The sequence below is a fragment of the Schistocerca cancellata genome, unplaced genomic scaffold (genome assembly GCF_023864275.1).
Source record: "Schistocerca cancellata isolate TAMUIC-IGC-003103 unplaced genomic scaffold, iqSchCanc2.1 HiC_scaffold_745, whole genome shotgun sequence".
NCBI lineage: Eukaryota > Metazoa > Arthropoda > Insecta > Orthoptera > Acrididae > Schistocerca > Schistocerca cancellata.
Window position 1 is genome coordinate 175,001 of NW_026046756.1, and position 5,000 is coordinate 180,000.

A 5,000-nucleotide genomic window follows, 5' to 3' on the forward strand; every position below is an offset into this window, starting at 1 on the left:
ATTATTCCATGCACACAGTATTCAGGCGGGCTTGCCTGCTTTAAGCACTCTAATTTGTTCAAAGTAAACGTGCCGGCCCACCCAGACACTCAATAAAGAGCACCTTGGTAGGATTTCAACGGGGTCCGCCTCGGGACGCACGAACACGCACGAGGCGGTCGCACGCCTTCGGCTCGCCCCACCGGCAGGACGTCCCACGATACATGCCAGTTAAACACCGACGGGCGGTGAACCAACAGCGTGGGACACAAATCCAACTACGAGCTTTTTAACCGCAACAACTTTAATATACGCTATTGGAGCTGGAATTACCGCGGCTGCTGGCACCAGACTTGCCCTCCAATAGATACTCGTTAAAGGATTTAAAGTGTACTCATTCCGATTACGGGGCCTCGGATGAGTCCCGTATCGTTATTTTTCGTCACTACCTCCCCGTGCCGGGAGTGGGTAATTTGCGCGCCTGCTGCCTTCCTTGGATGTGGTAGCCGTTTCTCAGGCTCCCTCTCCGGAATCGAACCCTGATTCCCCGTTACCCGTTACAACCATGGTAGGCGCAGAACCTACCATCGACAGTTGATAAGGCAGACATTTGAAAGATGCGTCGCCGGTACGAGGACCGTGCGATCAGCCCAAAGTTATTCAGAGTCACCAAGGCAAACGGACCGGACGAGCCGACCGATTGGTTTTGATCTAATAAAAGCGTCCCTTCCATCTCTGGTCGGGACTCTGTTTGCATGTATTAGCTCTAGAATTACCACAGTTATCCAAGTAACGTGGGTACGATCTAAGGAACCATAACTGATTTAATGAGCCATTCGCGGTTTCACCTTAATGCGGCTTGTACTGAGACATGCATGGCTTAATCTTTGAGACAAGCATATGACTACTGGCAGGATCAACCAGGGAGCTGCGTCAACTAGAGCTGAGCAGCCGGCCGCCCGGGAGTGTGTCCCAGGGGCCCGCGCGAACACGCAAGCGTCCGCTCAATTATTCTGCAAACAGGAGGAGGCTGAGCTCCCCTGCACAATACACCTCGAAACCCTCTCAGGTCCCGGCGGCGCGCAGCGCCGTCCTAAGTACTTGGTCGGGTTCGAGAGAGGCGCAATCGCCCGGAGTTAGGCGAGTAGACGCTTTAGGTGCGACCACCCGTGCTCCCAACTGAGCTTGCCGCTGCCGACAGAGGCCCGGGAGCGTGCTGTCGTGGCATTGCCGGCGGGAGACAACACGCGCCACCTACGGTGACCGGCAGCTCCAACGCCAGCGCCACAGAAGGGCAAAGGCCCCACGTGGGTGCCGAAGCGAACTCTCCCAGCACAGCGCACGTGCCAACACGTCTGCACAACTGCGATACAAACCACCAGCGAGAACCGCTGGGGCGACCGAGCAGCAGACGGCGTCGCGGCGCCGAGTGCCGGGCGGCGGCGCATCCTCAACGCACACAGTCCTCAGTCGGACCAGCACACTGCAGATGTCCACCGCGCTTCGCACCGGGCCCGCGAGGACCCACTTTGGCCGCCCGGCGCCGCGCGCAGGGTGCCCCGGCGCGCAGCTGCGCCGCCTGCCGCGTCCGTCGGCCGGCGCGCCTGCCACTGGGCGCCCCCACCAGCCGGCTGTAGCGCGTGCGCCCACGCACCGCGCGGCCAGCACGCCGGGCGGCCCCCCCTCACCGGCCGGGGACGGTCCCGCCCAGCCACCGCCGCGTATCGCTTCACACACAGATTTGCCCTTACTGATTTACCTCCAGCAACAACAACCGCACCACAATGGGTTTACCAGTTGTTCATTTGCGTAACGTCACCAGCAAACGTAGACGTCCATCCCAGTTTGCAAATGCAACGATTATTGCATACCTGTCTGTTAGGTGTCACGACACACTACGTCTGCCCACATACACGCAACAAAATGTGCACGACTAGAGAACACGTGGGAGGTGGCCCCCTACGTATGCGATGTCCATTACGAGACCGACTGTCAACCAGCATCTGTACCATGTCGCAGATGTGGAACGCGGTGCACCATGCTATCACACTGTGTGAGAAGAGACGACTACGTTTGAATACACGCGCCACTACATCAACAGACGGCTCATGCTGATCGCCATCCAGGGCGTCCGTTACTCCCACACGTCTCTATGGCGTACCACACTGCAATGTAGCTGTTATGGGGAGACGGCACGTGGCTGAGTGCACAACATTTGGACCGTATGGTTCGCTGTTGTTGGGCGCAGTCGTTGTACAGTCACACATGTGCCACAGCGTATCATTCAGTACATACGGACCTATGTGCAGTACAATGTGAGGGTTAAGCTTACGACATCAGCGGACAGTGGACACAGGCCGTACCACGACGTAGACTGAGCGCTTCGACATGCGAATGCCAGTGAACAGCTGCGAAGGGCATTGAACACGCAAGCACCTGAACGACCAGCGTGCGAAGGCAGGGGGGAGGGGGGGGGCGATGTACATCCTGCAGTCGTCCACATTACAGTGTACAGCGGGAGCATGTAAAAAGTAAGCAACACTTGCGAAGTGTTGAACATGAAACGATACACAAGAGGGTGGGCGGTGCGAGTAGCGAACTATATTCAGAGGGTTGTGGTTAGACAACACTGGATTAATGTAACGTGTCATATGCCAATTACAGAGCAGGTTAAGGCACAACTTGGGTTAGGTTAAGGCACAACTTGGGTTAGGTTAAGGCACAACTTGGGTTAGGTTAAGGCACAACTTGGGTTAGGTTAAGGCACAACTTGGGTTAGGTTAAGGCACAACTTGGGTTAGGTTAAGGCACAACTTGGGTTAGGTTAAGGCACAACTTGGGTTAGGTTAAGGCACAACTTGGGTTAGGTTAAGGCACAACTTGGGTTAGGTTAAGGCACAACTTGGGTTAGGTTAAGGCACAACTTGGGTTAGGTTAAGGCACAACTTGGGTTAGGTTAAGGCACAACTTGGGTTAGGTTAAGGCACAACTTGGGTTAGGTTAAGGCACAACGTGGGTTAGGTTAAGGCACAACGTGGGTTAGGTTAAGGCACAACGTGGGTTAGGTTAAGGCACAACGTGGGTTAGGTTAAGGCACAACGTGGGTTAGGTTAAGGCACAACGTGGGTTAGGTTAAGGCACAACGTGGGTTAGGTTAAGGCACAACTTGGGTTAGGTTAAGGCACAACTTGGGTTAGGTTAAGGCACAACTTGGGTTAGGTTAAGGCACAACTTGGGTTAGGTTAAGGCACAACTTGGGTTAGGTTAAGGCACAACTTGGGTTAGGTTAAGGCACAACTTGGGTTAGGTTAAGGCACAACTTGGGTTAGGTTAAGGCACAACTTGGGTTAGGTTAAGGCACAACTTGGGTTAGGTTAAGGCACAACTTGGGTTAGGTTAAGGCACAACTTGGGTTAGGTTAAGGCACAACTTGGGTTAGGTTAAGGCACAACTTGGGTTAGGTTAAGGCACAACTTGGGTTAGGTTAAGGCACAACTTGGGTTAGGTTAAGGCACAACTTGGGTTAGGTTAAGGCACAACTTGGGTTAGGTTAAGGCACAACTTGGGTTAGGTTAAGGCACAACTTGGGTTAGGTTAAGGCACAACTTGGGTTAGGTTAAGGCACAACTTGGGTTAGGTTAAGGCACAACTTGGGTTAGGTTAAGGCACAACTTGGGTTAGGTTAAGGCACAACTTGGGTTAGGTTAAGGCACAACTTGGGTTAGGTTAAGGCACAACTTGGGTTAGGTTAAGGCACAACTTGGGTTAGGTTAAGGCACAACTTGGGTTAGGTTAAGGCACAACGTGGGTTAGGTTAAGGCACAACGTGGGTTAGGTTAAGGCACAACTTGGGTTAGGTTAAGGCACAACGTGGGTTAGGTTAAGGCACAACGTGGGTTAGGTTAAGGCACAACGTGGGTTAGGTTAAGGCACAACGTGGGTTAGGTTAAGGCACAACGTGGGTTAGGTTAAGGCACAACGTGGGTTAGGTTAAGGCACAACGTGGGTTAGGTTAAGCACAAATTGCGTTACATTGCGGTACAAATTGCGTTACATTGCGGTACAAATTGCGTTACGAATTTGGTTAGGTTAAGGTGCAAAATGGGTTAGGTTAAGGTGCGAAATGGGTTGGATTACAGTACACAACGTGGTAAGAGCGTGTGTTGGGGGGGGGGGGGCCGAGGTTCGTTGGTAGTGATCATTGTAAGTGAATGTCGGAGGCAGCGTCAGTATGTCACAGCAGTTATGTCTCGTCAGGATGCGCTTATGCGCTTTTCGCTCGTGACTGGAGGCGCGCCGCGTCTGTGGTTGCGGCAAGGGAGCGGCAGACCTGTGTGATTCATTCCTGCCATTGTTTCTGTGCCGTAACAGGAGGCAGTGAGGTGGTGTTGGGTGCACCCCTGTGTAGGACATGTGTGGGTGTTGGTGGCTTATCTGAGCAATTGTGGATGTCGGACGGGTGGGATATTCTATTTTAGAATTGGACCCCCTGGTGTGGTTATCATAGTGTGGATGGTGTACTGTGGCGGAGAGGATGCACCGGACGTTGGTCCATGCTGGTGCTTACATATTGTATCTGTGTCTGTTACAGGCAGAGAGTAATGTGTGATAGAGTGTCTCGCTGAGGTGTGGTTCATATTGTGTGCACAGACTTACAGCATGTATAGGGACAGCGGGAATTTGGCATATTGGATATAACTCTTCGTGAAACGCAAGATATAGGGGTGGATTGCAACGTACGAGTGCGGGAAGAGTCCGCCGTTCATCCGCTGGAGTTGCGATTTCGGCGGTTGGGGTGGGGCACGTGCGGGTGCGGGTGGAGTGATTGTCGGTTGACTACTTCGTGCGACGCAGGCACTGGCGTTCGGGTTCCTGTGGTGGACAGATGATGCAGGCTTTGTGGGTGGCGTCGGAAAATGGGTACTGTGGGACCTAGCGATGTCGTAGTCGGGGTGGCGTCTCATAGATGGCGGTATCGTCGGTGCAGCAGGTCATGTTTCGGGAGACTTGCAGATGGCGGT

General features: G+C 53.6%; 1 non-coding gene across 1 annotated transcript in view; it reads right to left on the reverse strand.

Annotated features, from left to right (window-relative positions):
- Window positions 1-906, reverse strand: part of LOC126141727 (small subunit ribosomal RNA) — a 1,909-nt gene extending 1,003 nt beyond the window's left edge. The window contains exon 1 of the ribosomal RNA XR_007529568.1: window positions 1-906. This exon is cut by the window's left edge and continues 1,003 nt beyond it. This is a non-coding gene — a ribosomal RNA (small subunit ribosomal RNA).
- Window positions 907-5,000: the final 4,094 nt, after the last annotated feature.